This window comes from Erpetoichthys calabaricus, chromosome 12, assembly GCF_900747795.2.
Source record: "Erpetoichthys calabaricus chromosome 12, fErpCal1.3, whole genome shotgun sequence".
NCBI classification, from domain to species: Eukaryota; Metazoa; Chordata; class Cladistia; order Polypteriformes; family Polypteridae; genus Erpetoichthys; species Erpetoichthys calabaricus.
The window spans coordinates 23946815-23964995 of NC_041405.2; the positions used below are offsets into that span (position 1 = coordinate 23946815).

An 18181-nucleotide genomic window follows, 5' to 3' on the forward strand; every position below is an offset into this window, starting at 1 on the left:
ATACATCAACATGGAGACAAATTTGAGTTCATTGTGCCCAATCAGTAGGAGCGTTGCAGTGTGTAACATATGGCCGCACTTGAAAAACAGCAGTGAGCTCTGTCTGGCTATCGTTCTTATTTAGCCTATCGATTTACAAGTAATATTACAGATAATGAGCTATTGAGCCATTGCATTAACAAGACACTCACTCTGATAATTGATGCCTAGCTTTCATTTTGTTTTAAAAAAGCATCTCATCATACGGTTGTGGAGTACTTAATTATTATTATAAATGAGTTAAGCATCTATTTATTATCTGTTTTGGAGATAAATGTGATTAACTCTTCAAATGACTCGGCATGCAATCACATTCAGAAAATGAGGAAATTCTTACAAAAAAGTTGCCTTATTATTTATGTACTTATAAGACAAGGTGGTACAGGGGTGATTTCAACTCTATAGTTCTCGGCTCAGATCAAGTCAATTGTTGAGTTGGCATGTGTTGTGAGTTGGACTGGCACCCTGTCCAGGTTTGGCTGCCATCTTGTACCCCCTGTTACTGGGGCAGGCTTGGACTCCTCAGGGTTATCAGAATAGATGGTGTAGCCGCTAGGGGACATCACAGACCAGTGGGTAGCGCTGCTGCCTTGCAGTTAGGAGACCTGGGTTCACTTCCCGGGTCCTCCCTGTGTGGCGTTTGCATGTTCTCCCCGTGTCCGCGTGGGTTTCCTCCCCGGTGCTCTGGTTTCCTCCCACAGTCCAAAGACATGCAGGTTAGGTGCATTGGCGATTCTAAATTGTCCCGTGCGTGTGCCCTGCAATGGACTGGCACCCTGCCCAGGGTTTATTTTCTGTCTTGCACCCTGTGTTGGGTGGGATTGGCTCCAGCAGACCCCCATGACCCTATAGTTAGAATATAGCGGGTTGGTTAATGGATGGATGGATATTCAAAGTGTCAAAACATCAATGATGTGTATTTCAAAAACCTGACGTGCTAGCTTAATTTCGATTTCATATATGACATCAGTGTAAAAAACTTAATAAAGAGATGCTCTGAAGTTCCCAGAATTAAACAAAAAATATTTTTTTGTAGACCAGTGCAATGTATGCTCACTACAGTTCGTTGCTGTCTGGTTCTGACATCTGCTGCAAATCCAAATAATAAATGGCAAGTGCATCTTCATGCTATCATTTTCTAAAGAGAGGCTTATCTATGAAGTGTAGCCATAATTAAATAACCAAATCCAGCAGTCTTTTTTAGTTCTTGACACAGATGAGAAAAAAAATAATTGCATCTATCCACTTAATGATTCTTTTTTTTCAATCAGTTTGATCTGCGGCGGTAACGTTTGCCTTAATTGTCAGAGCCGCAGTGACTGGTTTGAAGGGTCCGGGGTTAAGTTGAACCCGCACTCCCATGCTGGGAGAATTCAAAACAGATTCAAAGACTTCGCTTTTCTTACTTAAATTGAATTAACATTGGGTGACACTGGTGAATTACCTTATCTGGCATATATTAAACAAATACGGACACGCTGTACATTATTTGTGAAGAATTGTGAGCACACTGGCTCACATTATTACAAGCAAATTTAACGCCTGAATTGAGAAGTCAACACAAAGCCCACTAATTAATTCATTTCATTATTTTCTGTAGTGAACACCATGAAGTCATTTACATTTGTTTTATTACACCAGGAGCAAAAGCAGGGGAACATTTGGATTTAACCCTGAGGTGATCGATCAAACGTACTGTAAGCACCCACTCAAATTAGGGGCTTTTCCACTCAGTTAGTCACATTGGACTCTGCATTATAAATGATCTCCTATACTGGACAGATCATCCATTTAATGCCCTATGGTGAATTACAGTTTATCTTCATACAGATTGTCACATATGTGTCATGGACTGAAGCCCCAATGCATCACAACTTCTAATAATAGAGGTAATATCACTGTCAAGTAATCCGTAAACCACAAAAACTACAAGAAGCTACCACTCCTGTCATGGAAAAAACAAACATTCCTCTGTCTTCAAAGAAGGCAGTTGCAGAGTACAGATGAAAATTCAGAACATTTCTTTATTTGCACAGATTTATGGATAAATGTCTCACTCCATGAAGTGAGCCCTCAATTTATCTGCTATTAGACATTCAGGATACAAAACATGGCGAGATAAATTCAAATCAGCGCACAAATATGCACGCTTTAACTTAAGTTTTTGCAAGTTTTTTTCCTTTTGTTAAAATAAAATAATCTTAAATATTAACATAAAATATTTGCACTGCAATATCGTATTACATTACAGCAGTGCATTGTGCATTACCTGTATTGTGAGGGAGCGTCAGTTACGGCACTGCAACCACGTGGCACGATTCCTCGAGGATGATCCGGCTTATTGTTGAGGACCCGAGTGGCTGGACCAGGCCAAGGGGACTCCCACATAACACCTGGCTAAGGCAGATAGAGGGTCATTACCGGAGAGTGGGACTGGACTGCATGTCTGCCTGGGGGGTTGCCAACCAGGATCCCGAGCTGTTTAGTCATGTGGTGGGTATGGCATCCCACTGTACCAGTGCATGCTCCCCAACCTGACCTGAGTGCAAATAGAGATTTGTGACAGAATTTGTATTGGAAGCAAACATCAGCACTCGAAATAGATGATAACATGGGAAGATGGATCAAGATCTACAAAGCAAATAGATAGGGATATGTGCCATCACCAGAGTCATTGAATTATAATGCAGAAAAGAACAGAGAACAGTAGGAGGATGAAATATCGACATCAGTTTTGCAGATGATACCACACTGAATGCAGACAAGAAGCTTCAAAAAGTGCTAGAATGTGAAGTGGAAGAAAGTGAAAGGGATGAGCTAAGGGTTAACATCAAAAAATAAAGAAATCATCTAGCTGCAAACGGGAAGGTCTACAGGACAGTAGTGAGACCAGCTACAGTATATTATATAGGTTGGAGACGGTGGCACTGCCCAGAAAGCAGGAGACAGAGCTGGAGGTATCAGAGTTAAAGATGCTAAGATTTGCACTGGTTTGACGAGGTTGGATAGGATTAGAAATGAGGACATTAGAGGGTCAGCTCAAGTTGGATGGTTAGGACACAAAGTCAGAGAGGTGTGATTGCATTGGTTTGGACCTAAGGATAGAGCTGCCAGGGAAGAGGAAAAGAGGAAGGCCTAAGAGGAGGTTTATGGATGTGGTGAGAGAGGACATGCAGGTGACGGGTGTGACAGAGCAAGATGAAGAGGACAGGAAGATATGGAAGAAGATGATCTGCTGTGGCAACTCCTAACGGGAGCAGCCAAAACAAGAAGAAGAAGGAGATCTAGCTGCAAATGCAATGTCATAGTCCATGGAGAATGTTACACACGGACGCCTGAGGATATATAAAGTATGTAATAACTTGTCGAGACAAGAGAGGGTGCCAACGCTAACAGTGCTGTCACTTTTCCCGAGAAGCCACCCAGGGAAGGTGCTAGAGCCACACCTCCTACTCAACCAAGCCACGCCTCTTCCTGTCAAGACAGTATAAAACTATGGGCTCCTGGATGATGGTGTCTCAGTCAGAGAATCTCCATCCCTTATGAGTGAGCTCCACGACCTGCTCGATAGATCTGAAAGTTTAGTGAAGCCATTGAGCCTTAAATTTTGTGCCTATTTTCTGTTGCACCAGCACACACTCATTTTTGTTCAATTTTCTGGACACTGACAATGAAGAGGGTGATCCAGTTGACACCCCGACTTTTATTTGGTTTCCTTATTTGCCTTCCACAACAGATATCGGGGAACTTGGATCATTTGATTATTTTGGAAGAAACACTGCTTGTATAAGTTTATTGGTTTAAACACTTGTAACATTTGAGCAAAGGGTTATGGTGAGAGGCGCTGTATCCGAAAAGTGGTGTCTCTCAGGGGTCAGTGCTGGGGTTGCTTCTCTTTTTAATATACATAAATGATTTAGACAAAAATATAAATAATAAGCGGGTTATGTCTGCAGATGATGCCAAACTAGTTAGAAGGGCAGATAACTTAGAATCACCCAAATTATTACAGAGAGACACAGGCCTGGGGAGATACAATTTAATCAAAGAATATGTGAAGTGTTACACATAGGAAGTATAAATGGTACAGTTTACATACACAATAGAAGTCCTGCATGTTTTTTAAACTGGTTTAATCATTTAACATGAACTTCGTGAGCTCTGTATTTATGTATTTATTCTAGGGTGGCATGGTGGTGCAGTGGTAGCGCTGCAGCCTCGCAATAAAGAGACCTGGGTTCACTTCTCGGGTCCTCCTTGCGTGGAGTTTGCATGTTCTCCCCGTGTCTGCATGGGTTTCCTCCGGGTACTCCGGTTTCCTCCCACAGTCCAAAGACATGCAGATTAGGTGCATTGGCGATCCTATATTGTCCCTAGTGTGTGCTTGGTGTGTGGGTGTGTGTGAGCCCTGTGGTGGGCTGGCGCCTTGCCCAGGGATTTGTTCCTGATTTGCACCCTGTGTTGGCTGGTATTGGCTCCAGCAGACCTCTATGACCCTGTGTTAGGATGTAGAAGGTTGGAAAATGACTGACTGACTGACTGTATTTATTCTGTATTCTGTATGAAGGCAAGATTTCTCCCTGGGGACAAATAAAGTTCTATCTAATCTAATGAAGATCGATGGCTGTTAAGAAATGAAATCACGTTTGTCAATTTTTGATTAAATATTTGTGTACATATGCTTACTTTTGATATGTTGCATAAAAATGTACACATTTTTGTTTTCATAAAAATATGCAGTACTGTTTATCCGGGTGGCAGAGGTTGTAACTGATAAAATAGAGAGTAACACCAATCAACTGGATACATTTTAATTTAGGAGTAAAATGGAAACTGCAGTTGTGCAATCTAATAACAGAGAACCAGAAATCCTAAAACAAATATTATTAGTTCTTTGGCAGGATTGGCATGTCCATTTATTTTAATTGCGAACACTCAATTGTTTCAGCAAACTGGTGAAGTCCCTCTTGGTTACTTCAGCTTGTGGATACTCAATTATTTCATTAAGCTGCAGTGTGAATTGCCCTGCAGTGGGCTGGCACCCTACCCAGGGTTTCTTTCCTGCCTTGTGCCCTGTGTTGGCTGGGATTGGCTCCAGCAGACCCCTGTGACCCTGTGGTTACGATATAGCAGGTTGGATAATGGATGGATGGATGGAGTGTGTATGTATGGGTCTTGGTCAAAAGGCCCCCATGCCACAACGGGCTCCTTTGATGCCCACCCAGAACACCCTGATGGTAGATGCACCCCAGTTCACATAGGGGTCTGCCACTGGAGGCCTGCAGCCAGATCGTCAGGCTGCCGTCGGTCAAACACATCCCATCCAATCTGTGTAGTGCCTGCAGGATAGATAGATAGATAGATAGATAGATAGATAGATAGATAGATAGATAGATAGATAGATAGATAGATAGATAGATAGATAGATAGATAGATAGATAGATAGATAGATAGATAGATAGATAGATAGATAGATAGATAGATAGATAGATAGATAGATAGATAGATAGATAGATACTTTATTAATCCCCAAGGGGAAACTCACACACTCCAGCAGCAGCATACTGATAAAACAATATTAATTAAAGAGTGATAATAACACAATGCAAGTTAAAAAAAATATGCGAGGTGGAGAGTGCCAGGCAGGTATAACAGACAATAACTTTGAATAATGTTAACATTTACCCCCCCGGGTGGAATTGAAGAGTTGCATAGTTTGGGGGAGGAACGAGCTCCTCAGTCTGTCAGTGGAGCAGGACATTTACAGCAGTCTGTCGCTGAAGCTGCTCTTCTGTCTGGAGATGATACTGTTTAGTGGATGCAGTGGATTCTCCATGATTGATAGGAGCCTGCTCCGTGCCCGTCGCTCTGCCACACATGCCAAACTGTCCAGCTCCGTGCTTACAATAGAGCCCTGCCTTCCTCACCAGTTTGTCCAGGCGTGAGGCATCCCTCTTGTTTATGCTGCCTCCCCAGCACACCACCGCGTAGAAGAGGGCGCTCGCCACAACCGCCTGATGAATATCTGCAGCATCTTAATGCAGATGTTGAAGGATGCCAGCCTTCTAAGGAAGTATAGTCAGCTCTGTCCTCTCTTGCACAGAGCATCAGTATTGGCAGTCCAGTCCAGTTTATCATCCAGCTGCACTCCCAGATATTTATAGGTCTGCACCCTCTGCACACAGTCACCTCTGATGATCACAGGGTCCATGAGGGGCCTGGTCCTCCTAAAATCCACCACCAGCTCCTTGGTTTTGATGGTGTTCAGGTGTAGGTGGTTTGAGTCGCACCATTTAACAAAGTCCTTGATTAGGTTCCTATACTTCTCTTCCTGCCCACTCCTGATGCAGCCCACGATAGTAGTGTTGTCAGCAAACTTTTGCACATGGCAGGACTCCGAGTTGTATTGGAAGTCCGATGTATATAGGCTGAACCAGAAGCAGAGCTGGTCATTCATTCTGTTAAAAAAAAAAAATTACATTAGTGCTCAATATTACGGCGAATTTCACTTTCTGGCTCTGTATACGTGTTTTATAAAATTGATCCCATCCCACTACTTTCTGCATGTGCTATTGAAACACTTTTTTTTCAGTACCTTCTGTTAACTATTCTGAAACATTGAGTCACACAAAAAGAGAGCGAAAGAGGAACACTGCAACAAGCAGATACAAAGCTGCAGTGCAATGACATGTGGTGTGTGAGACCGGCTTTGCCTTCCTGACACTTTTTTTTTTCTATTTCTGTGGTAATTTTTGAGTCTGGGGATCTGTGTGCGTGTGTGTGTGTGTGTGTGCGTGTGTGTGTGTGTGTGTAGGTGGGTGTGTGCATGTTTGTGCAATTCAAAAATGAGACCTCTGAAGCTCCTGCATTTCGGTCTTGCTGTCAAATGATGAAAGACAGAGAGAGAGAGAGAGAGAGAGAGAGAGAGAGAGAGAGAGGGCAGAGTGTCAAGTGGGAGAAAGAGAGAATCGCAAAAAAAAAAAAAAAAAAGAGGGCGTGGCGTATCCGAGAAACACAAAACCACTTGAGTGAGCAGCTGGGGCCATAGCACTTCCAGGAAGAGAGAAACTGAAAGGGAGCTGAATGCTCGTTGCAGAGAGAGAGGCTCCCAATGAGAGAGCACTAAAGACAGACACTCCGGCTTAATAGTTTCATTGATCTGACTGGAAACACACATCCGTTACATACTGCCAAGCCAACCGTTACCGTGTGATCGATAACCCAGAAGCTGACATACCTGCTTGTTTAAGACCTACAGGTGAGTATTATATATATATCACTGATCTATAGTATTTGGATTACAATATGCTTTGGTACTTTTTTTAAACTTGTGGTGGCTACAGATCGATTTTTGGCGTAAAACAAAATCATTTCCACTTCCATGAATTCCATTAATGCCTTCCAAGAAAAGTGTGCAACTTTGCAGCCCTAGTTTGTTAGTTTGTTCTGAGAGGACTTACCCACATGGTGTCCCGTGATGTGCATAGTTAAACAAATTGACCAAAGAGGTGCCAAAGTACAAAACTGTGACCTGAGGGCCTTGGCATACATGGGAGATTTTACTAGAACATGCAAGTTGACATAAGGTTGTCATGTGAACCAGTGGTTTGGATTTGAAAGACATAGTTGGGTGTCAAACAGAACTGCCGACAGATGCTCAGAGTGTAGAAACCCGTGCTGATCAGACACATGAGGAGCCAACTATGAAACTGTTACCTTGAGTACTGACCACGTAAGACACGGTCGGCAGTAACGGAAAGTGAAATGTTGAGTAGATTTCAGACTAAGGCGGACATATGGCGGGACCTGGTACAATTTAATGCAGCTTGGCACCAATGGCTACGGAGCCTGGCACACATCTACAGTACGTGTCAGCTCACTTAGAAGCCCTAAAGGTTGAAAAGACTCTCCAGAAGCCTGCCATACTTATTACTGCTGTAACATCAAGAGGCACCGTTCTAAAATTTGGTTTATACGGCGCTGGGAGGTCTTCTGCAGCTGCTTCTTTTTCATCCATCTGATTATTTAATCTGATTTGACCTAATCATACTTCTTGCTTCCTTCTTCTACTATCTTCAGGGTGTGCTTTACAATTTCAAGACATGTCACAAGGCTAGGCTTCAATTTCTTGTCATTTTATGATAAGAATTTCTCCTGTTATCTATTCATAACCATATTTGTTTTTTAAAGCAGCCCTCTTTTGAATTCTCATTTGTAGGCCATTTGCGACATTTGGTTTCCCTTCATTGTAAAAAGGAAATACATTCTAAATAGTTAACAAATAAGGGGATTTTAAAGAAAAGGTGAAGAAAGAAAAAATATTCAGGTGTACACAGTAGCAGGAGAAATACGCTAACACGTTTAAAATCGAGAAAATACAAAAAAAAAATGAAATATCCCCCTCACCGGTGGAGGAACTGACCGGGCTCTTCAATAATTTAGTGATTTCACTGACCCACTGGACATGCTGTATGGTGCCTCGCTGTTCTACCTGCTCAAAAAGTGTAAAGCGTACTTTGAACTTTATTAATTTAAGTAATGCTGCTGAACTGAATTTCTGCACTTTGGCCATCGGCTGACGCTGCTACTGCAAGGTTTTGTGTTGCCCAGTTTTTTAACTAAATTGAATCAGCCTTCTTGTTTAATTGGAGGACTTATTTCAACTTTCTGCTTTTGAGGTTTTTGAAAACGTTACAGAAAAATATGTCATTTTTAAGAATTTTTTTTCTTGTATTTCTTAATAAGTATGTCTGTTCTTGGATTTTGTTTCTTCAATTTAATTCTAATTTGGTTATGAGGTTGCCATCATCGTTATCAAAAAGAAGCCACGGGGGGGATGAGGCTGTGGACTACAGAGAAGCTCATCTGGTGTTAAATAGAACTTTGAATGATCGTCCTAAGGAGGGCTATGACAAAAAAAAAAAGTTTAGTCAGACAAAGTAGAGATGCCTCATGAGAAAAAAAAAAAAAAAAATATATATATATATATATATACAATATATAGTTAGCTTATCTTAGATTAGCCTAGGCCTGTTTTTTCCTTTTCTTTAACAACTAAAGCACACAGTTTGGTTTTTAATGATGTGAGAGATTTACAAGCAGAAAGAAGTCATTGAAATAATCAGAAGAATGTGCAGCCATTTACTACATCGGTCAACACAAAAACTAGCAGCTACAGGGACTCCAGCGGGCCAGGGTGGCGAAACAATGCAGTTGAAATCTGCATACACAATACTATATAAAATCATATCATATTGCACAGTACTATATTAAAACAGTTAACCGTACATCTATTGTGATGGAATGGAGTCCTGTCCAGGGTTTGTCCCTGCTATGACACTTGTCTGGATTAAGCAGTTTAGAAAATCTTAGAAATCCCAAGCATCTCTGAAGAGCTTTATTCCCACTGTTGGTGTCATGTGAAAGTTGAGTTCAATTCATAAATGAAAATAACTGGTATTGCTTGCATGGTGTATTCATAAATCTCTCTCTATCTTATATGTATAGATAGACAGAGAGACTTGCTGCCCAGGGATAAATTTGGCAAAATATATTCATACGTGTGTCAGTGAACACGTACCACAGCAAGGTGCTAAATAAATTAGGTCAATCGATGAAATGTGGAAGCGCAAGTATGTATCGGAGTCCCATTCTATCCAGCGATCCAAATTATATGATCTCTTATTGTAATATTTTATAAAGTATGCTGGTAAACAGACATCTACAAAAATGGGGAAGAAAACACTGAGGAGGAAAGCCCATGCAGACACGACCAAAACGAGTCCTCTCCGTATGGACAATATGGCATGAGTTTAGAACTTGGGACATTCAAGGCTAAGGTTTATGATTGCTCAAGAAAACAAGAAAAATACAGGCAAGATAAATTAAGATGTACATAGAAATTCTAAAATAATTACATTGAGCAAGGGTAAGGCGGTATATAAATAAAATCTATTATTATCATCTGAAATAAAGCTCTTCGCTAACTACTAGTGTGTATTTACCTTAAATAGCTATGTCGTACATATTTATTTTATTTATTTATTTATAAATCACTTTATACCATAAAGCCTAACATAACAGACACACAATAACCAAAGGGTCAAAAAAACAGAAACACATAAGAGCTGAAGAAATTCATAATAAAAAGTACACAGATAGTCAACATCTCACACTGGGATAAAGGCCAGGGAGTAAAAGTGTGTTTTTAAATCGGATATGAAAAATTTGACACTTCTGGAAATTTTTATTTGGTCCGAAATTCCTTATTAATAAGATGTATACCACGAAGGTAAAAAGAGAATTTCTGGAGCGATTTGTGATGGTCAACTTTCCACCCTGAGGTTCTGTGTGTAATGGGGGTCAGTCATCAGTTGAGATGATTTCCAGTTTCTTCAACACTGCTGTCTATCATTTAGCAAATCATCTGCTAACGACTTTAGCTGTTTGTTAATCTGCTGGAGCATTTTTAAAGTTTGATTTTTCTGACCTGTAAACCAGCCAATGAAGCTGAAAATGATGATAGACCGGAGCAGACTGTGATTAAAGGGCAACAGGAGGCCCTTGTCCACTTGAAATAGGCTGAGTTTACAAAGGAGAAGAAAAGCACTGATTGGATTTGGAGTGTTTGTTTTTTGTATGAATATAATATAATATAATTAATAATTACGATCTACAGCATATCTGGGATAGTTCTATTTTTCCAACAGAACAATGACAAGTGAGTTTCAAATAAATTCAAATAACATTAGTAGTCTTTTCGATATTCAGAGTAAGATAGTTCTTATTAAATATATGTACTAAACAGTCCACTTGGTTGATGTAATGGCTTTCATGTTCTCTAGATATTCTGTATGTTCAATACAGTGAGCTCACTATAATGCTACTTTACCTAGCAGTGTAACAGTGTAAAGATATCCATCCATCCATTATCCAACCCGCTGAATCCGAACATAGGGTCACGGGGGTCTGCTGGAGCCAATCCCAGCCAACACAGGGCACAAGGCAGGAAACAAATCCCAGGTAGGGCACCAGCAAACACACACACACACACACACACACCAAAGGGACAATTTAGAATCCCCAATGCACCTAACCTACATAACCCAGGTGCGTATATACACATACGCACATATATATATGTTACATGGTATCTGCCAAATAATACAAAGACTACACAACACGTGTCTGACCCTAATTGGGGCTCATTATACATCCTTTTGCTTCCCCTTATGGGGATCGAGCCCCAGATATCAGCACCTGAGGCAAAGCCTCTGATGTTGTGCCATGGCCGCTGGCTCGCTTACTTGTCAGGGTGAAGATCAGAGTATTACATGCATAAGTCTGATCACAATCTGATTATTTAGGTGGTTACCTACTGGGTAACACTTGTGGTTGGTCGGCCAGTCAGCAAACATCCGCCACGTCCACTCAGTTGCGAGAAGCAGATTATAGATATGTGATACAGTACCTGTCAAATAATACAAAGAGTATACACACATGCACATACATACATACATATACAGACAAACACATGCACACATTTGTAAATACATATATATTAAATCTTAAACAAACATAAAATCAGATAATAAGTAGCATACCATTATGCTGTTTAGCACAACCATTTACATAGTACATTTCAAAAAATTTATATACAGTATCCATCCGCCCATCCATTATCCAACCCACTATATCCTAACACAGCATCACGGGGGTCTGCTGGAGCCAATCCCAGCCAACACAGGGCACAAGGCAGGAACATACCCTGGGCAGGGCGGCAGCCCACCGCAGTATATACAGTATAATAAGTGGTATACAAGTTTAACCATGTAGCGTACAGCGACTACAAAGACAAAATCTGGAGTTCAACTCTTTGTCTTCTTCGTTAAGGAATAAAAAGTCCAAAGGATTTTCTGATCATTGGTAGTGCCTGAAAATAAAACCAGCAGCCTTCACTTTCTAATATGCATGGGTTAAGTATTTACATATACATATTGCTGTACAATTATATTATATAATTAAATAATTGAAAGATATACTAAAATTTGGAAATTTCACTGTGTATGCTAAATATTCAGTAATGCAGCAATGATACACAAGTTTTGGTATCTATTGATTATTAATGCGTTTTTAAGCAATAGAACTTTTTTATCCTAAATGAGTTTTCAATTGAACTCTTATAATTTGGGTTCTTTGTGTTTATTTAATGTTTCTGCAGATTGGTAAATACAATTAACACATTGGACTGTTGTGATAGGGTCGGCTCTTTACTTTGCCCCTCTGCTCATCTTTCCCATCCATCTTGGAATATCTTGTGCTCCTCTAAATGTTTGGTACGTTCCTCACAATGCACAACTTTTCCACATATAGGCAGGCACTGGATCAGAAATCAGTGGAGGCAGTGAAGGCTCTAAAAAGGCAAAGTCCATCAGTCAGTCATTGTCCAACCTGCTATATTCTAACAGAGGGGCACGGGGGTCTGCTGGAGCCAATCCCAGCCAACACAGGGCACAAGTGTGAATTCTATCTATCTATCTATCTATCTATCTATCTATCTATCTATCTATCTATCTATCTATCTATCTATCTATCTATCTATCTATCTATCTATCTATCTATCTATCTATCTATCTATCTATCTATCTATCTATCTATCTATCTATCTAAGGCAGGACACAAACCCCGGGCAGGGCACCAGCCCACCGCAGAAAGAGGCAAAGTGTTTTGTTTAAAAAGCGTTCTTGTAGTGGTGCTCATCGGTGTCACTTTGAAGTAACATTTCGCTTCATGGGAGGATCTTTGGAGACTCCAATATGGTCAAGGTCACCAGGTATATGTTGTTCAATGGGAACAGCTTGGAATTGTCAACTAACTTACTTCTGTAAAAGACTAACGCACAAGAAAAGGAGATTTTCTCCTTCTTAGGGTGGTCTCTTGTGTATTACATTTTTTTCTAAACAGTGAGTTGGTTTGAGAATTAGGAGAGTGATCTTAAGTGAGCTTCTTTCTTAAATGTATGTTATGTTGCTGCTGGTTTTGATCATTTGGATGATGGCTCCATCAAGAACAAGCGAGGGCCAGTTCTTCCAGATGTGACCACATGGCCGTTTATCAAATGTATATTTTTCTGTCTTTTTCTCGTAAACCACTTGTCTGTGCTTCACTGCTCCCATGAGTCAGTGACAAACTGTTACTTTGACTTGAGCGGTGGGAGGTTGCTGCCTGTACCCATTCTTTATTTTATCCTGTGACACACCGAGTTTAACGTGGTGGATAGTTCTCTCTAGATAGATTATTGTTGTTTTCTGACCTTGAATTCTCCTACTTGCATTATTCACCCCTTCTGTCCCACTCACCTGGAAGTAACTGAATATCCAATAAAAGGAATAAGTCGTAGAAATAAATACTATGAGGGTGGGCTAAACACTATAGGCTTGGACAGCTAACAACAAATACAGTTTAATTAAAAAATATGAAGGCCGTCCGACTGAAGTCTGTTTTCTGCCATGCATCTCATGCTGCCCTCACGGTCCTGTCCTGGATTAAGTTATTTTGGGAATAGCCAACTAACTAATTGTCATTGTAAAAAAAAAAAGAAAAAGAAAAACTACCTACTAAAATAAATAAATAAATGAACAAACAATGGGGTGGCGCAGTGGAGCATTTGGGTGGTTAGCACTACTCTATGCCATGAAGAAATTCTGAAGGTTCATTTCTCAACTCCACCAGACTCTCTGATCACACCAATGTGCCTGATGTGAGTCTTCCAACAGGCTGGTTTCTCATCCAGGGTTGGCACTAGTGCATGATGGGATTTTGACGGTCTGGCTTGTGTGAAAAGGTTTGGTTTAAAAAAAAAAAATGAAAGGATGGATAAATCCATTCATAAAAATATCCATGAACGGCAAACTTCTTTCATCCATAGAACCTGGGGATTTCCCAAGGTGCCCTTCTTCGGTATTTATTATGATTAGTTCATTCACACACGTCAGGATGATGTGGCCTTGGGGTGGAGAAACTCAAACATTCAGTGCCAGAGAAAGGGGCCAAGAAACCTGAAAGGAGCAGTGAAGTTCTGCAGCAATAGCTGAGTGTTGCATTTTCTCTTCTTTATTCATTCCTTCTGTTTTGTAAAAAGACACAATCGCTACATGAACAGAACTACGGATGGGAAACTGAAAAAGGAAGAGCTGAATAAGTCGTAATAGGGATGTAATGCAAATAATATTGTTTTTTTGTTCCCAAAAGTTACATGAAACTCAGTTCTTATCAGACGAATGCTGCATGGTGTCTGCTGGTGGGAAACAGCATCTGTGAAGTGAGCGTACATGGCTGGGTCTGTTTGTAACTTTTCTCAATAGATTTCCTCCTTGGTTAGGTTAGGTTAGGTGCTACCTAATTTCATAACCTGCCCCATTTCCTGAAGCTTTTCAAAAAAAAAAAAAAATAACTAACTTTAGAAAATTTCACTGAGCGAGCTGTAGATTTCTCTTTGTCATCACCTGAGCCTCTATGCGATTACCTTACCTGCGTTGAAATCAGTGCAACTTCTGTATGGCTCTCATGTTGTTCAGTTTGCTTTCTGAGACTTTCACTTAAATTTGAAAATTTCCAAGCTGGTGTTCCTGAAATTCTTGTCTCCGGCTTTTGCCACTGATTGAAGAATCAGCCTGTAATTTCTGTGATGACCTGTACGTGTGGAGCAGGCACTAGTAGGTTCATTGTTGTCCACTACCAGACAGTGTATGGAGGCAACTCAAAAGACACACAGGAAGTTCATTATGTATCTAAAAGGTTTATTTAGGGTCCTGGGGATGCCACGTCAGGAATGCTGTGGGCAGTTTTGATCTCCTTATTACAAAACAGACATAACAGCACTAGAGAAAGGCCAGAGAAGAGTGAGCAAATGAATTCAGGGACTAGCAGCCATGAGAAGGGCTAAAGGAGCTGAATCTTTAAAGAATAAACAAGAGGACACCTTTTATTGGCTAACTAAAAAGATTACAATATGCAAGCTTTCGAGGCAACTCAGGTCCCTTCTTCAGGCAAGATGTAATCAAGGCCTGAAGAAGGGGCCTGAGTTGCCTCGAAAGCTTGCATATTGTAATCTTTTTAGTTAGCCAATAAAAGGTGTCATTTTGCTTGGCTTTTCTCTACATTCATAATGGCTAACACGGTACAACACCCTAGTACTAAGAATAAACAAGAAATAAATGATGCCAGCCCTGCCTTGAAGTAAGAGACATTAGAGGACTCGAGTTTAAGAGCTTTTTAGAAAAAGACGCCACATGTTTAAAATGTCTGCAAGCCGACTGTCACTCATTAGCTGATGGACAATTGACTTCATAGTAAAATAAAACTGAATTGAAAAAAACTATGCTTAATTTAGTTTCTCTTCAAATTAATTTTTAAACTACATGCCACTCATTTTATCATAATACTCGACTGAAAGTGCAAAACATCTACTTCTGCTTTTTAAATAATGGTCTCTTTTCTTTCTGGAAATCAATGGTGTTTTTTTTGTTGTTTAACAAAACAGACATATCATCAAGTTGGATTAGTCTTTAAATGATACTAACCTGAGTATGTAATAAAAGATCACCGCAGTATACCTCTACAAGCTGGGAAGAGACAGTCCTTTAATCAGTCTATCTATCTATCTATCTATCTATCTATCTATCTATCTATCTATCTATCTATCTATCTATCTATCTATCTATCTATCTATCTATCTATCTATCTATCTATCTATCTATCTATCTATCTATCTATTGTGATAAACTCCACAAAGAGCCATAGCAAGGCTTGGGGCAGTCCCCTGTATATTTGGTTTCCTGGCTACAAATTGCAAGTAAATGATAGCACTGATGTGCACAAAACCAAGTCCAAAACAGAACTGAGGGAATACTGAAAAGGTGGAGGCTTTAAAAGGGGAAGACAGAAAGTGAGGTCAAAGGGGTCAGGCTCATAAAGGTCTTCAGCCATAGGCTTGAGCCCGGACATGACATTACAGGGGCTGGAGCAGGCAAGGTCTTCTTCCATTGGCTCGGACCTGGAAGTGATGTCAAGAGGGCCAGGTGGAATCACCCATGAATGGTCTGCAGGAAAGGGAGAAAAAGATTCAGTGCACTCTGCCACATCCTGGTCTGATTCGGAATTGCCCTTACTCAAGCCGTTTAGCTGTTTCCCATGCATATGTGTGTGACATTATCTATCTATCTATCCTGCCTACTATACTAAAATAAGTATCTATCTATCTATCTATCTATCTATCTATCTATCTATCTATCTATCTATCTATCTATCTATCTATCTATCTATCTATCTATCTATCTATCTATCTATCTATCTATCTATCTATCTATCTATCTATCTATCTATCCTGCTTACTATACTAAAATATATCTTATCCTGCCTAATATGCTAAAATTTATCTATCTTCCTGCCTTGCTCCTGGTATGGCTGTGGTAGGCTCCAGTTCATCGTGAGGCTGAGTTGGTAAATGGATGAATGTAAGTGAAATTTTTTAGGTTTATATATTTAATTATTTGTTATAGTTTCCATAAGTACTATAGTACTTCTTTGCGTATCCTAATTCAGTTCGCTACAAAGCGCAATTCTTCCGAGAAAACAGGCTTTCATTTGAGCATGATCTTGTTTGTGCTATTGTGCATATCTACACATTAGTAGTATTTCTGTAGGTAATTTACACTTATGGAGCATGTTTCATGTCTGTCTTATCCTGCCAACTATACTAAAATGAATATCTCTCTATCAATCACCGAGGATTCCTTTATAGTTTGAAGGCGCTCTGCAAGAGGTTCAGTATAAATATTTCAGTACAGCTATGGAAGAACGGCAAGTGAACTCTTGTTCTTTTCAAGTCACTTTGGCTAACAAAGACATTCCTTTATTTTTTAAAAACTAAGATAAGAACTGTCAACCAGTGAGAAATGAATCATCCTAAAAACTGTGAAAGGTAGGAATCTTAAGGTAAATAACTTATCTCATAATCAAACTTGGCTATATAGGAGAGGTTGTAGAAATCCTTTGTTGTACAAAATCAGTTTATATATATATATATATATACACATACATGCATATAAAAAATATAGAAAAAAGACAAAAAATATAGGTAAAAATAACTTTCTTTCACTGCATCTATCATATAGTAACTTTTACATTCTATGTTGTATATTGCATTTAAAATATGTTATATAGTAGATAGATAGGAAAGGCACTATATAGTGCCTTTCACATTTTTCTGTCTATCCATCCATCTAAAGTAATCCTGCCAAACGTTATTACAATGACTATCTCTCTATCAATCAGCGAGGATTCCTTTATAGTTTGAAGGCATTCTGCAAGAGGTTCCGTATAAATATTTCAGTACAGCTATGGAAGAACGGCAAGTGAACTCTTGTTCTTCTCAAGTCACTTTGGCTAACAAAGACATTCCTTTATTTTTTAAAAACTAAGATAAGAACTGTCAACCAGTGAGAAATGAATCATCCTAAAAACTGTGAAAGGTAGGAATCTTAAAGTTCTCTTACCTAGGTAACCTTATCACAAAATCAAACTTGGCTATATAGGAGAGACTGTAGAAATCCTTTGTTCTATCTATCTATCTATCTATCTATCTATCTATCTATCTATCTATCTATCTATCTATCTATCTATCTATCTATCTATCTATCTATCTATCTATCTATCTATCTATCTATCTATCTATCTATCTATCTATCTATCTATCTAATCCAATCCTACCTACTACACTAAAATATCTATCTATCTATCTATCTATCTATCTATCTATCTATCTATCTATCTATCTATCTATCTATCTATCTATCTATCTATCTATCTATCTATCTATCTATCTATCTATCTATCTATCTATCTATCTATCTAATCCAATCCTTCCTACTACACTAAAATATCTATCTATCTATCTATCTATCTATCTATCTATCTATCTATCTATCTATCTATCTATCTATCTATCTATCTATCTATCTATCTATCTATCTATCTATCTATCTATCTATCTAATCTAATCTAATCTTATCCTGCCAACTACACTAAAATGAATGTCTATCATCTAGTGTGTTAGTTACTTATCAGACCAAATATTGACAAT

At 39.4% G+C, this 18181-nt stretch overlaps 1 protein-coding gene across 1 annotated transcript in view; it reads left to right on the top strand.

The window, feature by feature from the left end:
- Positions 1-6882: 6882 nt before the first annotated feature.
- Positions 6883-18181, top strand: part of grap2a (GRB2 related adaptor protein 2a) — an 84935-nt gene continuing 73636 nt past the window's right edge. Inside the window, exon 1 of the mRNA XM_028815234.2 lies at positions 6883-7297. The gene's annotated coding sequence lies outside the window, so the exon portion shown is untranslated. The remainder of the gene's footprint in view (positions 7298-18181) is intronic.